The sequence below is a fragment of the Ips typographus genome, linkage group LG13 (assembly GCF_016097725.1).
Source record: "Ips typographus isolate SLU linkage group LG13, UJ_Ityp_2.0, whole genome shotgun sequence".
Lineage (NCBI taxonomy): Eukaryota > Metazoa > Arthropoda > Insecta > Coleoptera > Curculionidae > Ips > Ips typographus.
The window spans coordinates 289,815-308,580 of NC_138434.1; the positions used below are offsets into that span (position 1 = coordinate 289,815).

General features: G+C 36.0%; 3 long non-coding RNA genes across 8 annotated transcripts; 2 read left to right on the top strand and 1 right to left on the bottom strand.

Moving 5' to 3' along the window:
- Positions 1-2,240: 2,240 nt before the first annotated feature.
- Positions 2,241-3,689, bottom strand: LOC145737087 (uncharacterized). The gene is made up of 2 exons (XR_014180221.1): positions 3,588-3,689; positions 2,241-3,410 (listed from the first exon to the last, which is right to left on the bottom strand). It is a non-coding gene; the product is annotated as an uncharacterized LOC145737087 (long non-coding RNA).
- Positions 3,690-4,620: 931 nt separating this feature from the next.
- Positions 4,621-6,307, top strand: LOC145737118 (uncharacterized). 4 transcript variants are annotated; one of them, XR_014180241.1, is made up of 4 exons: positions 4,634-5,186; positions 5,304-5,546; positions 5,610-5,981; positions 6,074-6,307. It is a non-coding gene; the product is annotated as an uncharacterized LOC145737118 (long non-coding RNA). The 4 variants fall into 4 exon arrangements; XR_014180240.1 differs by having other exon boundaries at positions 5,304-5,397; positions 5,460-5,546; positions 5,610-6,307; XR_014180242.1 differs by having other exon boundaries at positions 4,621-5,186; positions 5,597-6,307.
- Positions 6,308-14,734: 8,427 nt separating this feature from the next.
- LOC145737098 (uncharacterized) lies at positions 14,735-16,435 on the top strand. Of its 3 annotated transcripts, none has more exons than XR_014180232.1 (4): positions 14,735-15,314; positions 15,432-15,525; positions 15,588-15,674; positions 15,738-16,435. It is a non-coding gene; the product is annotated as an uncharacterized LOC145737098 (long non-coding RNA). The 3 variants fall into 3 exon arrangements; XR_014180233.1 differs by having other exon boundaries at positions 14,751-15,314; positions 15,432-15,674; positions 15,738-16,109; positions 16,202-16,435; XR_014180231.1 differs by having other exon boundaries at positions 14,739-15,314; positions 15,432-15,674.
- Positions 16,436-18,766: the final 2,331 nt, after the last annotated feature.

Sequence of the window (18,766 nt, forward strand, 5' to 3'; positions counted from 1 at the left end):
TACAAAATGGGTTAAGAATGGCCTCTGTAGCTCCTCCCGTTACCGAGATATTGAATTTCAAAAAGTACCTAAAAAACCTCTCTAATACCCCCCCATTCTTTCAATTTTTTTGAAAAGTGAAAAATTTTAAAGTGCTTTTTTTGTGCTTATTTCACCTAATTTAATGTTCTTTTGTATAAATATGCCCTTTGCTGTGCATTGGAACCCTTATAGAGCAAAATAAAAATTTGCCAAAATTGCACTTTTGACAAAAATTGAATTTTCAGACTTTTTGAAAAAACCTTGCTCTTTTATTTAAATTCGCAGAAAATTCGTTCCAACGCCATTCGAAAAAGCATAAAAAATACTACAAAATGGGTTAAAAATGGCCTCTGTAGCTCCTCCCGTTACCGAGATATTGAATTTCAAAAAGTACCTAAAAAACCTCTCTAATACCCCCCCATTCTTTCAATTTTTTTGAAAATTGAAAAATTTTAAAGTGCTTTTTTTGTGCTTATTTCACCTAATTTAAGGTTCTTTTGTATAAATATGCCCTTTGCTGTGCATTGGAACCCTTATAGAGCAAAATAAAAAAATTGAAAATTTCGACAAAAAATGGCATTTTTCGAATTTTTTTTGGACGCTAGAACGCGTCAAAATTCTTTTACCCTAAAATCACATATTTTGGGACACACCTTGCTTTGACCCTAAATAACTCTCTTATTTGACAAGTTACGTCAAAATGTCATAGAAAACAAAAGATAGAGCAGATTTCAAGCTTTCTAAAAATGTCCCCCCTTGAGCTGATTGATAACACCGTTTGGACGCTAGAACGCGTCAAAATTCTTTCACCCTAAAATCACATATTTTGGGACACACCTTGCTTTGACCCTAAATAACTCTCTTATTTGACAAGTTACGTCAAAATATCATAGAAAACAAACGATAGAGCAGATTTCAAGCTTTCTAAAAATGTCCCCCCATCAGCTGATTGATAACACCGTTTGGACGCTAGAAGGCGTCAAATTTCCTTTACCATAATATCACATATTATATTGTAAATATTTTTCAGTCAGATTTCATGTCTCTTAATCCGGCCGAGTTCCTGGCAAAGAAATTTTACACAATTAACACAGTCAGTTAAAATGTTAAATTTTAGATCTAACTCTGTTAGTTTTTGAGATATCAAAAAACCGACTGCACCAGAGTCTTTTCCGGGACATTTTAACATAAAATGACACCGAGACGTCAACTGTAACTTGACAAATAAAAAAGTGGTATTTTTTGACAGTTCGAGGCCGCCATTTTGAATTTTGTGTCAAAATATTGACTTGCACCTCATTTTAAAGCAAATTTCACGTCACAAGTAAGTAAGCCTCGTTTATTATAAAAATAAAGTAAGTAAGGTACCTATAAAGCGGCGGATGATATCTGGGGGTAATAAGGTATATTACCCGCAGATGAGATGGGCCAATACTGCAGTAATTGCCGTCGTGTGCATGAATGTAGGGGGAGGGCGAGTCTAGTTCAGCCCCGTAAAGGGTGACACGCAAGGTGCTCTTTAAGTTGCGAGAGAACCCTTCTCTTTTTAGAGACATGAATAAATACTTTTTTTTCAAAATCGGTCCGTTTAGGTATTACTGCAACAAACAATACACTAGGTTCACATCTGCTCGTGGAAGATGTGGCAACATAGGGCACAGTCTCAACTGACAGTCGGCGGCTAAACATTTTGAGGTTAGGAATTTTAAAAAATTTAAAAACAGCAAAAACTACAAACAGAAGAAATAAAAAGTTAATTTAGGGTTGTTTAAGTTTATTAATTAGTGTTGCAACACTTGGTGGTAAACAAACCAATCAAACTTTGGCTTGGGAACAACCACATTCAATTTTAATTATCTGGAAAGAGCACTGGAGCACTGGAGGTGCATTCAAAGGAGTCCTCATTAACAGCCCAATCCATAAAATTTGCAAGAAACGAAAGGCAGGCAATGTGTGTCCAATCCTGGAGACTATTAGGAAGTTGTTGCAGTTTGGTGATGATGTAGCAGTGTTTTAACTTACAACAGAATTGTTGCTGTTTTAACAACTTGCTTTTGTGATTTAAATTGCTTATTTAGGTATTTGCTTTTGTAAATTTACTCAGCAGCATTAAATACATATCAATTTTGTTTTGTTGTGTGATTTATTATACCAAAGAGCAGGTAGGTAAATTATCAAATTTTATGAAGAAAACTAGACTTTTGATAAAAAATAAACTCTTCTTAAAAATTTTATTTGTATATTTCATAATGAATACAATTAAAATAGTAATTTAACCTACTACCTATCTGATGTAAAATACTGTATTTAACAGTAGCACCATCTGTTTCTAGCCTTATAGGTAGTCAGAGAAGTATAGGCAAGGGGGGCTAATTCTGTAAAATAATGGCATTTGATCAAATTTACATATTAAGTAACATAGTTAGGTACCTATGTCCTATATCTTTCTAATGTTACCTGAAATATTTCAACACTCTGCATATGGATTTTGACAACACCATTATAACCATTGCTTCAAACACCTTTCGTTGTTCAGTCACCAGGAGTCTTTTACAGCAGCCGTTGATAATGGGACCCTTTCAAAGCATGATAAGCAAACTCCAGAAAGGTACCTACCTGAAACATAAGCTATTTAGTATTAGCAGCTCATTAAAAGGTAGGGGCCTTCCTTTTTGATAATATTAGGTAAATCACCTTGTCAGCATCCATGTTTCTTTGATTGAGAAACAACCACTGGCTTGAATAAACTTGGTTCTTGGGACTAAGTAAATAGGTACCTATATGCATGGGCTGTTTCATTGTGATTGTGTGTTTTTTATTAGAAAAGGCATTCTTTTCTGTTTTCCTTCAGAATGTTTCACTGGGCCCCTTGATAGTTGCAAAGTGTAGGTGGGTGGCATTTTCAAAACTCTCTTCCCGAAACATACACACACACACACACACATTATCTAGGTACCTATCTAGTATCGCAGTAGTTACATCGAAATATTGTAAAATTGACATAAAAAATAAAACATTTCGCTTTGTTTACTATTAATTCGCCAACAATGGCGGCCGATGACGTCAAAATTCTATCGCGCTCGGAACGCACGTAATAGACAAGAAAGGCAAATGATGACGTAACCGCGACGGGAAAAAAATGGACCATATCATAGAAAACAAAAAATAGGGTCTTGTGAAGAATAGCTAACCACGAATTTTGAGTCAATTTTTTTTTTTTGGGTTAGGTTACGTCCTATATAGTACAGATAAAAAAGAAAAAATGCGAACGATCCACAATTTTTGTCACAAAATCGTTCAAAAAATCCATGATTTTACAAGCATTTTGTGGAATTTGATCAGCTGATTTGGAAAGTTCGTCTGCGCTGTTGCCAAATCGCACGCGTAGTCTGAAATCAAATATTACATCATTCTTAAAAATTGTAGAAGTGTTTTGAAAAAAGAATGAATATGAGAATATGTGAACCTATGCTAACCTAGTGGCCGATCACATAGAGTAATCAAAAACATGGTTATGCTGTAATGGTTATTTTTTAAATATTATTAAAAAAAATGCTTAGGTGAACCTATGCTAACCAAGTGACTGATCACTTAGATGGCAACAGCGGACAAAGCATCTCGTCGTAGTAAATTCATGGTTAGTTATTGTTCACAAGACCCCAAAAAATATCCCCACATGAGTTGATTGATAACGCCGTTTGGCCGATCTCGAACTAAGTGACAGCTACTGTCATTTTGACAGCTGGAATGGATTCCCCGTCCCCAAATTAGTCGAAAATGAGTACCATCAACCCTAGTGAAATCGGACTGGTTTTGACGTTATTAGCTGTCAAAGTGACAGAATAACAATAATGCATCTCAAGTGCGTTTTTTATCAAAACAAATCGAGTGAAGGGTGGTTTTTGGCTAATTTTGGGGCGCCCAATCATGGGGGTGAAATCACTTTTTTGATATCTCCACAAATCGCCAGTGTCTCGAATTGAGTGACAGCTACTGTCATTTTGACAGCTGGAATGGATTCCCCGTCCCCAAATTAGTGAAATCGGACTGGTTTTGACGTTATTAGCTGTCAAAGTGACAGATTAACAATAATGCATCTCAAGCGCGTTTTTTATCAAAACAAATCGAGTGAAGGGTGGTTTTTGGCTAATTTTGGGGCGCCCAATCCATTGGTGAAATCACTTTTTTGATATCTCCACAAATCGCCAGTGTCTCGAATTGAGTGACAGCTACTGGCATTTTGACAGCTGGAATGGATTCCCCGTCCCCAAATTAGTGAAATCGGACTGGTTTTGACGTTATTAGCTGTCAAAGTGACAGATTAACAATAATGCATCTCAAGCGCGTTTTTTATCAAAACAAAACGAGTGAAGGGTGGTTTTTGGCTAATTTTGGGGCGCCCAATCCATTGGTGAAATCACTTTTTTGATATCTCCACAAATCGCCAGTGTCTCGAATTGAGTGACAGTTACTGTCATTTTGACAGCTGGAATGGATTCGCCGTCCCCAAATTAGTCGAAAATGAGTACCATCAAGCCTAGTGAAATCGGACTGGTTTTGACGTTATTAGCTGTCAAAGTGACCGGAACAAAACGTGTGTGAACTCGCGCCAGGATACAAAATTAAAAATAAGCGAGCGTCTTGGAAAACGGAGGTGCGAACGACAATTTGCGACGTTGCCAAGTCTCATCATATCACCCATGTTTTGAAGCAGTCTATGTTATGTTTTGAAATGTGATTAATAAAAATAAGTAGTTTTCACCAATATCATCGAATAATCTAATATAGAAGTGTGCAGCTATAAAAGGAATATGTTGATTTAAAATGGTAGGAGCGGGTATGGCAACGCCGCGGTAATTAGTAATTTCTTGTTTACGTTTTGTTGTAACGAAAATAATTCCCATATCTCTATTATTTTGGTTGCCGGTAGAAGAGGCCGACCGCCAAGAAAACCTAGAGAAGAGAGAAGACTTAGGTTAGGTTGAATAATTTTAGAATAGTTCAGAGACTAGATGACTTGTGATAATTTTATGGCTACAATAAATGTTACTTTATGTTCAGCCCTTAGTTTTTGAGCTTTTCTAAGTGAGTAACCCTCTACGAACGATTCCGCACGCCTAAGCGACCCCCAGCTTTTTTTTTTGATATTCACATATTTATTATAGGTACCTATACTATTTTTCAATAAAACTGTAAACTTTAATGGCCTGTTTTTCATATGTTATGTTATTACTTAGGTGATAAAATTAGATAGTTTTGTCTAATATTATTTAAATTTTTAGGAGTGAAGTTATAGGTAGTCAACTTTAATTTGACTAGAGTTTCAACATCAGAGCCACAAATGTTGAACCACCCTATAAACTAGGATTCATTTAGGTACTACTGCTGCTAAAAATGTCTATTTCCTATAAGGTGGAATTAACTTTAAACATTTTTAGCAAGCTTGAGAAACATTTGTCAGAGTCTGTTCTGAACACTGCTTCAGAAACAGGATCTATAAAAAGTGTTGTGGGCCCAACCAAAAGGTAAATAATAAAATTAGCTTAGTATTTGGGTGATTATAATGTAAAAATAGTATATTTTATTAGGTAAACAAATAGGAAAAGAGTAAGATATTAGAGTAGAAGTGATCTTGGTTCAACAGCAAGTTTGCAGAAACCGGTCAATGGATCGTTGGGATAAAAGTTGAAGTACTTTGTCCAGAAAAGCTGGTAGGTAGCTTCTGACTCCTATTGATGTATGTTGTCCTTGTACCATAGTCGCAATCCTTTTCAACCCCCCCATTCAGGGCTTCAGTGTCAGTAAATTACCACCATTTTCAGCAAGAATAGTGGCCAGTATAATCACATTGCATTGGGCATTTTGTTAACTGTATTAAATATGTCCTATTGGTTTGTTGTTCCGAAAACTAATAAACAACCTGGGGAGATCTGGTGTTGGTCCGTATACGTTTAATCCAGGTAGGTTCTATAATAACAAATTTTCTCCACTCTAGTTGGAATATTAACAATTATTATTATGTCATCTCTAATATCAACCCTTTTTGTTTTAGCATACTCCATCAGCCACACCAATAACCAGCACAGCCTGTAATTTTTATGATTCAATGTATTATAAGTAAGTGCATGCATTTTTAGGTGACAATACAAACAATCCTGGCTATTTAGTATAAATAATATAATAGTGGAAAAAATGCTATATTATCCATGGTTTAGACAGCATTTATTGACCTTATCTTCTCTCTTACAATAAAAGCTTCTGTCTGTCAAAACATTGGTTAATAATATACTATTTTTGTACTTATTTCACCTAATTTAAGGTCCTTTGGCATAAATATGCCCTTTGCTGTGCACTGGAGCAAATTAAACATTTGCCAAAAATGCGCTTTTTGTAAAAATAGCATATTTCTTGATACACGTCGCTCTGACCCTAAATTACTCCTTTATTTGACAAGTCTTTGACTTTGTTTGACAAATGTCATAGAAAACAAAAGATAGAGCAGACTTCAAGCTTTCCAAAAATATCCCCCCTAGAGTTGATTGGTCATACCGCTTGGCCGCTGAAGGGCGTCAAAATTCATTCACCATAAAATCACATATTTTTTGACACTCGTCGCTTTGACCCTAAATTACTCCCTTATTTGACAAGTTATGTCAAAATGTCATAGAAAACAAAATATAGAGCAGATTTCAAGCTTCCCAAAAATATCGCCCCATGGTTCGATTGATTGCACCGTTTGGCCGCTAGAGGGCTTCAAAGTTCCTTCACCATAAAATAACATATTTTGTGACACTCGTCGCTTTGACCCTGAATTACTCCCTTATTTGACAAGTTACGTCAAAATGTCATAGAAAACAAAAGATAGAGCAGATTTCAAGCTTCTCAAAAATATCCCCCCATGATTCGATTGATTGCACCGTTTGGCCGCTAGAGGGCTTCAAAGTTCCTTCACCATAAAATAACATATTTTGTGACACTCGTCGCTTTGACCCTGAATTACTCCCTTATTTGACAAGTTACGTCAAAATGTCATAGAAAACAAAAGATAGAGCAGATTTCAAGCTTTCCAAAAATATCCCCCCATGATTCGATTGATTGCACCGTTTGGCCGCTAGAGGGCGTCAAAGTTCCTTCACCATAAAATCACATATTTTTTGACACACGTCGCTTTGACCCTGAATTACTCCCTTATTTGACAAGTTACGTCAAAATGTCATAGAAAACAAAAGATAGAGCAGATTTCAATCTTTCCAAAAATATCCCCCCATGACTCGATTGATTGCACCGTTTGGCCGCTAGAGGGCGTCAAAGTTCCTTCACCATAAAATCACATATTTTTTGACACACGTCGCTTTGACCCTGAATTACTCCCTTATTTGACAAGTTACGTCAAAATGTCATAGAAAACAAAAGATAGAGCAGATTTCAAGCTTCCCAAAAATATCCCCCCACGATTCGATTGATTGCACCGTGCAACAAACAATACACTAGGTTCACATCTGCTCGTGGAAGATGTGGCAACATAGGGCACAGTCTCAACTGACAGTCGGCGGCTAAACATTTTGAGGTTAGGAATTTTAAAAAATTTAAAAACAGCAAAAACTACAAACAGAAGAAATAAAAACTTAATTTAGGATTGTTTAAGTGTATTAATTAGTGTTGCAACACTTGGTGGTAAACAAACCAATCAAACTTTGGCTTGGGAACAACCACATTCAATTTTAATTATCTGGAAAGAGCACTGGAGCACTGGAGGTGCATTCAAAGGAGTCCTCATTAACAGCCCAATCCATAAAATTTGCAAGAGACGAAAGGCAGGCAATGTGTGTCCAATCCTGGAGACTATTAGGAAGTTCTTGCAGTTTGGTGATGATGTAGCAGTGTTTTAACTTACAACAGAATTGTTGCTGTTTTAACAACTTGCTTTTGTGATTTAAATTGCTTATTTAGGTATTTTCTTTTGTAAATTTACTCAGCAGCATTAAATACATATCAATTTTGTTTTGTTGTGTGATTTATTATACCAAAGAGCAGGTAGGTAAATTATCAAATTTTATGAAGAAAACTAGACTTTTGATAAAAAATAAACTCTTCTTAAAAATTTTATTTGTATATTTCATAATGAATACAATTAAAATAGTAATTTAACCTACTACCTATCTGATGTAAAATACTGTATTTAACAGTAGCACCATCTGTTTCTAGCCTTATAGGTAGTCAGAGAAGTATAGGCAAGGGGGGCTAATTCTGTAAAATAATGGCATTTGATCAAATTTACATATTAAGTAACATAGTTAGGTACCTATGTCCTATATCTTTCTAATGTTACCTGAAATATTTCAACACTCTGCATATGGATTTTGACAACACCATTATAACCATTGCTTCAAACACCTTTCGTTGTTCAGTCACCAGGAGTCTTTTACAGCAGCCGTTGATAATGGGACCCTTTCAAAGCATGATAAGCAAACTCCAGAAAGGTACCTACCTGAAACATAAGCTATTTAGTATTAGCAGCTCATTAAAAGGTAGGGGCCTTCCTTTTTGATAATATTAGGTAAATCACCTTGTCAGCATCCATGTTTCTTTGATTGAGAAACAACCACTGGCTTGAATAAACTTGGTTCTTGGGACTAAGTAAATAGGTACCTATATGCATGGGCTGTTTCATTGTGATTGTGTATTTTTTATTAGAAAAGGCATTCTTTTCTGTTTTCCTTCAGAATGTTTCACTGGGCCCCTTGATAGTTGCAAAGTGTAGGTGGGTGGCATTTTCAAAACTCTCTTCCCGAAACATACACACACAACACACACACACACATTATCTAGGTACCTATCTAGTATCGCAGTAGTTACATCGAAATATTGTAAAATTTACATCAAAAATAAAACATTTCGCTTTGTTTACTACCTATTAATTTGCCAACAATGGCGGCCGATGACGTCAAAATTCTATCGCGCTCGGAACGCACGTAATAGACAAGCAAGGCAAATGATGACGTAACCGCGACGGGAAAAAAATGGACCATATCATAGAAAACAAAAAATATCCCCACATGAGTTGATTGATAACACCGTTTGGCCGATCTCGAACTAAGTGACAGCTACTGTCATTTTGACAGCTGGAATGGATTCCCCGTCCCCAAATTAGTCGAAAATGAGTACCATCAACCCTAGTGAAATCGGACTTGTTTTGACGTTATTAGCTGTCAAAGTGACAGAATAACAATAATGCATCTCAAGTGCGTTTTTTATCAAAACAAATCGAGTGAAGGGTGGTTTTTGGCTAATTTTGGGGCGCCCAATCCATTGGTGAAATCACTTCTTTGATATCTCCACAAATCGCCAGTGTCTCGAATTGAGTGACAGCTACTGTCATTTTGACAGATGGAATGGATTCCCCGTCCCCAAATTAGTGAAATCGGACTGGTTTTGACGTTATTAGCTGTCAAAGTGACAGATTAACAATAATGCATCTCAAACGCGTTTTTTATCAAAACAAAACGAGTGAAGGGTGGTTTTTGGCTAATTTTGGGGCGCCCAATCCATTGGTGAAATCACTTTTTTGATATCTCCACAAATCGCCAGTGTCTCGAATTGAGTGACAGTTACTGTCATTTTGACAGCTGGAATGGATTCGCCGTCCCCAAATTAGTTGAAAATGAGTACCATCAAGCCTAGTGAAATCGGACTGGGTTTGACGTTATTAGCTGTCAAAGTGACCGGAACAAAACGTGTGTGAACTCGCGCCAGGATACAAAATTAAAAATAAGCGAGCGTCTTGGAAAACGGAGGTGCGAACGACAATTTGCGACGTTGCCAAGTCTCATCATATCACCCATGTTTTGAAGCAGTCTATGTTATGTTTTGAAATGTGATTAATAAAAATAAGTAGTTTTCACCAATATCATCGAATAATCTAATATAGAAGTGTGCAGCTATAAAAGGAATATGTTGATTTAAAATGGTAGGAGCGGGTATGGCAACGCCGCGCTAATTAGTAATTTCTTGTCTTGTTTACGTTTTGTGGTATCCGTATATTGCGAAAAAATCGTAGCTCTTTTATTTAAATTCGCAGGAAATTCGTTCCAACGCCATTCGAAAAAGCATAAAAAATACTACAAAATGGGTTAAAAATGGCCTCTGTAGCTCCTCCCGTTACCGAGATATTGAATTTCAAAAAGTACCTAAAAAACCTCTCTAATACCCCCCCATTCTTTCAATTTTTTTGAAAATTGAAAAATTTTAAAGTGCTTTTTTTGTGCTTATTTCACCTAATTTAAGGTTCTTTTGTATAAATATGCCCTTTGCTGTGCATTGGAACCCTTATGGAACAAAAAAAAAAATTGAAAATTTTGACAAAAAATGGCATTTTTCGAATTTCTGAAAGGTTCAAAGTGGTTATTTCCCTTAATTTGAGGTCCTTTGGTATAAATATATCCTTTGCTGTGCATTAGAACCCTTATGGAGCAAAATAAAAATTTGCCAAAATTGCACTTTTGACAAAAATTGAATTTTCAGACTTTTTGAAAAATCGTAGCTCTTTTATTTAAATTCGCAGAAAATTCGTTCCAACGCCATTCGAAAAAGCATAAAAAATACTACAAAATGGGTTAAGAATGGCCTCTGTAGCTCCTCCCGTTACCGAGATATTGAATTTCAAAAAGTACCTAAAAAACCTCTCTAATACCCCCCCATTCTTTCAATTTTTTTGAAAAGTGAAAAATTTTAAAGTGCTTTTTTTGTGCTTATTTCACCTAATTTAATGTTCTTTTGTATAAATATGCCCTTTGCTGTGCATTGGAACCCTTATAGAGCAAAATAAAAATTTGCCAAAATTGCACTTTTGACAAAAATTGAATTTTCAGACTTTTTGAAAAATCGTAGCTCTTTTATTTAAATTCGCAGAAAATTCGTTCCAACGCCATTCGAAAAAGCATAAAAAATACTACAAAATGGGTTAAAAATGGCCTCTGTAGCTCCTCCCGTTACCGAGATATTGAATTTCAAAAAGTACCTAAAAAACCTCTCTAATACCCCCCCATTCTTTCAATTTTTTTGAAAATTGAAAAATTTTAAAGTGCTTTTTTTGTGCTTATTTCACCTAATTTAAGGTTCTTTTGTATAAATATGCCCTTTGCTGTGCATTGGAACCCTTATAGAGCAAAATAAAAAAATTGAAAATTTCGACAAAAAATGGCATTTTTCGAATTTTTTTTGGACGCTAGAACGCGTCAAAATTCTTTTACCCTAAAATCACATATTTTGGGACACACCTTGCTTTGACCCTAAATAACTCTCTTATTTGACAAGTTACGTCAAAATGTCATAGAAAACAAAAGATAGAGCAGATTTCAAGCTTTCTAAAAATGTCCCCCCTTGAGCTGATTGATAACACCGTTTGGACGCTAGAACGCGTCAAAATTCTTTCACCCTAAAATCACATATTTTGGGACACACCTTGCTTTGACCCTAAATAACTCTCTTATTTGACAAGTTACGTCAAAATATCATAGAAAACAAACGATAGAGCAGATTTCAAGCTTTCTAAAAATGTCCCCCCATCAGCTGATTGATAACACCGTTTGGACGCTAGAAGGCGTCAAATTTCCTTTACCATAATATCACATATTATATTGTAAATATTTTTCAGTCAGATTTCATGTCTCTTAATCCGGCCGAGTTCCTGGCAAAGAAATTTTACACAATTAACACAGTCAGTTAAAATGTTAAATTTTAGATCTAACTCTGTTAGTTTTTGAGATATCAAAAAACCGACTGCACCAGAGTCTTTTCCGGGACATTTTAACATAAAATGACACCGAGACGTCAACTGTAACTTGACAAATAAAAAAGTGGTATTTTTTGACAGTTCGAGGCCGCCATTTTGAATTTTGTGTCAAAATATTGACTTGCACCTCATTTTAAAGCAAATTTCACGTCACAAGTAAGTAAGCCTCGTTTATTATAAAAATAAAGTAAGTAAGGTACCTATAAAGCGGCGGATGATATCTGGGGGTAATAAGGTATATTACCCGCAGATGAGATGGGCCAATACTGCAGTAATTGCCGTCGTGTGCATGAATGTAGGGGGAGGGCGAGTCTAGTTCAGCCCCGTAAAGGGTGACACGCAAGGTGCTCTTTAAGTTGCGAGAGAACCCTTCTCTTTTTAGAGACATGAATAAATACTTTTTTTTCAAAATCGGTCCGTTTAGGTATTACTGCAACAAACAATACACTAGGTTCACATCTGCTCGTGGAAGATGTGGCAACATAGGGCACAGTCTCAACTGACAGTCGGCGGCTAAACATTTTGAGGTTAGGAATTTTAAAAAATTTAAAAACAGCAAAAACTACAAACAGAAGAAATAAAAAGTTAATTTAGGGTTGTTTAAGTTTATTAATTAGTGTTGCAACACTTGGTGGTAAACAAACCAATCAAACTTTGGCTTGGGAACAACCACATTCAATTTTAATTATCTGGAAAGAGCACTGGAGCACTGGAGGTGCATTCAAAGGAGTCCTCATTAACAGCCCAATCCATAAAATTTGCAAGAAACGAAAGGCAGGCAATGTGTGTCCAATCCTGGAGACTATTAGGAAGTTGTTGCAGTTTGGTGATGATGTAGCAGTGTTTTAACTTACAACAGAATTGTTGCTGTTTTAACAACTTGCTTTTGTGATTTAAATTGCTTATTTAGGTATTTGCTTTTGTAAATTTACTCAGCAGCATTAAATACATATCAATTTTGTTTTGTTGTGTGATTTATTATACCAAAGAGCAGGTAGGTAAATTATCAAATTTTATGAAGAAAACTAGACTTTTGATAAAAAATAAACTCTTCTTAAAAATTTTATTTGTATATTTCATAATGAATACAATTAAAATAGTAATTTAACCTACTACCTATCTGATGTAAAATACTGTATTTAACAGTAGCACCATCTGTTTCTAGCCTTATAGGTAGTCAGAGAAGTATAGGCAAGGGGGGCTAATTCTGTAAAATAATGGCATTTGATCAAATTTACATATTAAGTAACATAGTTAGGTACCTATGTCCTATATCTTTCTAATGTTACCTGAAATATTTCAACACTCTGCATATGGATTTTGACAACACCATTATAACCATTGCTTCAAACACCTTTCGTTGTTCAGTCACCAGGAGTCTTTTACAGCAGCCGTTGATAATGGGACCCTTTCAAAGCATGATAAGCAAACTCCAGAAAGGTACCTACCTGAAACATAAGCTATTTAGTATTAGCAGCTCATTAAAAGGTAGGGGCCTTCCTTTTTGATAATATTAGGTAAATCACCTTGTCAGCATCCATGTTTCTTTGATTGAGAAACAACCACTGGCTTGAATAAACTTGGTTCTTGGGACTAAGTAAATAGGTACCTATATGCATGGGCTGTTTCATTGTGATTGTGTGTTTTTTATTAGAAAAGGCATTCTTTTCTGTTTTCCTTCAGAATGTTTCACTGGGCCCCTTGATAGTTGCAAAGTGTAGGTGGGTGGCATTTTCAAAACTCTCTTCCCGAAACATACACACACAACACACACACACACATTATCTAGGTACCTATCTAGTATCGCAGTAGTTACATCGAAATATTGTAAAATTGACATAAAAAATAAAACATTTCGCTTTGTTTACTATTAATTCGCCAACAATGGCGGCCGATGACGTCAAAATTCTATCGCGCTCGGAACGCACGTAATAGACAAGAAAGGCAAATGATGACGTAACCGCGACGGGAAAAAAATGGACCATATCATAGAAAACAAAAAATATCCCCACATGAGTTGATTGATAACGCCGTTTGGCCGATCTCGAACTAAGTGACAGCTACTGTCATTTTGACAGCTGGAATGGATTCCCCGTCCCCAAATTAGTCGAAAATGAGTACCATCAACCCTAGTGAAATCGGACTGGTTTTGACGTTATTAGCTGTCAAAGTGACAGAATAACAATAATGCATCTCAAGTGCGTTTTTTATCAAAACAAATCGAGTGAAGGGTGGTTTTTGGCTAATTTTGGGGCGCCCAATCATGGGGGTGAAATCACTTTTTTGATATCTCCACAAATCGCCAGTGTCTCGAATTGAGTGACAGCTACTGGCATTTTGACAGCTGGAATGGATTCCCCGTCCCCAAATTAGTGAAATCGGACTGGTTTTGACGTTATTAGCTGTCAAAGTGACAGATTAACAATAATGCATCTCAAGCGCGTTTTTTATCAAAACAAATCGAGTGAAGGGTGGTTTTTGGCTAATTTTGGGGCGCCCAATCCATTGGTGAAATCACTTTTTTGATATCTCCACAAATCGCCAGTGTCTCGAATTGAGTGACAGCTACTGGCATTTTGACAGCTGGAATGGATTCCCCGTCCCCAAATTAGTGAAATCGGACTGGTTTTGACGTTATTAGCTGTCAAAGTGACAGATTAACAATAATGCATCTCAAGCGCGTTTTTTATCAAAACAAAACGAGTGAAGGGTGGTTTTTGGCTAATTTTGGGGCGCCCAATCCATTGGTGAAATCACTTTTTTGATATCTCCACAAATCGCCAGTGTCTCGAATTGAGTGACAGTTACTGTCATTTTGACAGCTGGAATGGATTCGCCGTCCCCAAATTAGTCGAAAATGAGTACCATCAAGCCTAGTGAAATCGGACTGGTTTTGACGTTATTAGCTGTCAAAGTGACCGGAACAAAACGTGTGTGAACTCGCGCCAGGATACAAAATTAAAAATAAGCGAGCGTCTTGGAAAACGGAGGTGCGAACGACAATTTGCGACGTTGCCAAGTCTCATCATATCACCCATGTTTTGAAGCAGTCTATGTTATGTTTTGAAATGTGATTAATAAAAATAAGTAGTTTTCACCAATATCATCGAATAATCTAATATAGAAGTGTGCAGCTATAAAAGGAATATGTTGATTTAAAATGGTAGGAGCGGGTATGGCAACGCCGCGGTAATTAGTAATTTCTTGTTTACGTTTTGTTGTAACGAAAATAATTCCCATATCTCTATTATTTTGGTTGCCGGTAGAAGAGGCCGACCGCCAAGAAAACCTAGAGAAGAGAGAAGACTTAGGTTAGGTTGAATAATTTTAGAATAGTTCAGAGACTAGATGACTTGTGATAATTTTATGGCTACAATAAATGTTACTTTATGTTCAGCCCTTAGTTTTTGAGCTTTTCTAAGTGAGTAACCCTCTACGAACGATTCCGCACGCCTAAGCGACCCCCAGCTTTTTTTTTTTGATATTCACATATTTATTATAGGTACCTATACTATTTTTCAATAAAACTGTAAACTTTAATGGCCTGTTTTTCATATGTTATGTTATTACTTAGGTGATAAAATTAGATAGTTTTGTCTAATATTATTTAAATTTTTAGGAGTGAAGTTATAGGTAGTCAACTTTAATTTGACTAGAGTTTCAACATCAGAGCCACAAATGTTGAACCACCCTATAAACTAGGATTCATTTAGGTACTACTGCTGCTAAAAATGTCTATTTCCTATAAGGTGGAATTAACTTTAAACATTTTTAGCAAGCTTGAGAAACATTTGTCAGAGTCTGTTCTGAACACTGCTTCAGAAACAGGATCTATAAAAAGTGTTGTGGGCCCAACCAAAAGGTAAATAATAAAATTAGCTTAGTATTTGGGTGATTATAATGTAAAAATAGTATATTTTATTAGGTAAACAAATAGGAAAAGAGTAAGATATTAGAGTAGAAGTGATCTTGGTTCAACAGCAAGTTTGCAGAAACCGGTCAATGGATCGTTGGGATAAAAGTTGAAGTACTTTGTCCAGAAAAGCTGGTAGGTAGCTTCTGACTCCTATTGATGTATGTTGTCCTTGTACCATAGTCGCAATCCTTTTCAACCCCCCCATTCAGGGCTTCAGTGTCAGTAAATTACCACCATTTTCAGCAAGAATAGTGGCCAGTATAATCACATTGCATTGGGCATTTTGTTAACTGTATTAAATATGTCCTATTGGTTTGTTGTTCCGAAAACTAATAAACAACCTGGGGAGATCTGGTGTTGGTCCGTATACGTTTAATCCAGGTAGGTTCTATAATAACAAATTTTCTCCACTCTAGTTGGAATATTAACAATTATTATTATGTCATCTCTAATATCAACCCTTTTTGTTTTAGCATACTCCATCAGCCACACCAATAACCAGCACAGCCTGTAATTTTTATGATTCAATGTATTATAAGTAAGTGCATGCATTTTTAGGTGACAATACAAACAATCCTGGCTATTTAGTATAAATAATATAATAGTGGAAAAAATGCTATATTATCCATGGTTTAGACAGCATTTATTGACCTTATCTTCTCTCTTACAATAAAAGCTTCTGTCTGTCAAAACATTGGTTAATAATATACTATTTTTGTACTTATTTCACCTAATTTAAGGTCCTTTGGCATAAATATGCCCTTTGCTGTGCACTGGAGCAAATTAAACATTTGCCAAAAATGCGCTTTTTGTAAAAATAGCATATTTCTTGATACACGTCGCTCTGACCCTAAATTACTCCTTTATTTGACAAGTCTTTGACTTTGTTTGACAAATGTCATAGAAAACAAAAGATAGAGCAGACTTCAAGCTTTCCAAAAATATCCCCCCTAGAGTTGATTGGTCATACCGCTTGGCCGCTGAAGGGCGTCAAAATTCATTCACCATAAAATCACATATTTTTTGACACTCGTCGCTTTGACCCTAAATTACTCCCTTATTTGACAAGTTATGTCAAAATGTCATAGAAAACAAAATATAGAGCAGATTTCAAGCTTCCCAAAAATATCGCCCCATGGTTCGATTGATTGCACCGTTTGGCCGCTAGAGGGCTTCAAAGTTCCTTCACCATAAAATAACATATTTTGTGACACTCGTCGCTTTGACCCTGAATTACTCCCTTATTTGACAAGTTACGTCAAAATGTCATAGAAAACAAAAGATAGAGCAGATTTCAAGCTTCTCAAAAATATCCCCCCATGATTCGATTGATTGCACCGTTTGGCCGCTAGAGGGCTTCAAAGTTCCTTCACCATAAAATAACATATTTTGTGACACTCGTCGCTTTGACCCTGAATTACTCCCTTATTTGACAAGTTACGTCAAAATGTCATAGAAAACAAAAGATAGAGCAGATTTCAAGCTTTCCAAAAATATCCCCCCATGATTCGATTGATTGCACCGTTTGGCCGCTAGAGGGCGTCAAAGTTCCTTCACCATAAAATCACATATTTTTTGACACACGTCGCTTTGACCCTGAATTACTCCCTTATTTGACAAGTTACGTCAAAATGTCATAGAAAACAAAAGATAGAGCAGATTTCAATCTTTCCAAAAATATCCCCCCATGACTCGATTGATTGCACCGTTTGGCCGCTAGAGGGCGTCAAAGTTCCTTCACCATAAAATCACATATTTTTTGACACACGTCGCTTTGACCCTGAATTACTCCCTTATTTGACAAGTTACGTCAAAATGTCATAGAAAACAAAAGATAGAGCAGATTTCAAGCTTCCCAAAAATATCCCCCCACGATTCGATTGATTGCACCGTGCAACAAACAATACACTAGGTTCACATCTGCTCGTGGAAGATGTGGCAACATAGGGCACAGTCTCAACTGACAGTCGGCGGCTAAACATTTTGAGGTTAGGAATTTTAAAAAATTTAAAAACAGCAAAAACTACAAACAGAAGAAATAAAAACTTAATTTAGGATTGTTTAAGTGTATTAATTAGTGTTGCAACACTTGGTGGTAAACAAACCAATCAAACTTTGGCTTGGGAACAACCACATTCAATTTTAATTATCTGGAAAGAGCACTGGAGCACTGGAGGTGCATTCAAAGGAGTCCTCATTAACAGCCCAATCCATAAAATTTGCAAGAGACGAAAGGCAGGCAATGTGTGTCCAATCCTGGAGACTATTAGGAAGTTCTTGCAGTTTGGTGATGATGTAGCAGTGTTTTAACTTACAACAGAATTGTTGCTGTTTTAACAACTTGCTTTTGTGATTTAAATTGCTTATTTAGGTATTTTCTTTTGTAAATTTACTCAGCAGCATTAAATACATATCAATTTTGTTTTGTTGTGTGATTTATTATACCAAAGAGCAGGTAGGTAAATTATCAAATTTTATGAAGAAAACTAGACTTTTGATAAAAAATAAACTCTTCTTAAAAATTTTATTTGTATATTTCATAATGAATACAATTAAAATAGTAATTTAACCTACTACCTATCTGATGTAAAATACTGTATTTAACAGTAGCACCATCTGTTTCTAGCCTTATAGGTAGTCAGAGAAGTATAGGCAAGGGGGGCTAATTCTGTAAAATAATGGCATTTGATCAAATTTACATATTAAGTAACATAGTTAGGTACCTATGTCCTATATCTTTCTAATGTTACCTGAAATATTTCAACACTCTGCATATGGATTTTGACAACACCATTATAACCATTGCTTCAAACACCTTTCGTTGTTCAGTCACCAGGAGTCTTTTACAGCAGCCGTTGATAATGGGACCCTTTCAAAGCATGATAAGCAAACTCCAGAAAGGTACCTACCTGAAACATAAGCTATTTAGTATTAGCAGCTCATTAAAAGGTAGGGGCCTTCCTTTTTGATAATATTAGGTAAATCACCTTGTCAGCATCCATGTTTCTTTGATTGAGAAACAACCACTGGCTTGAATA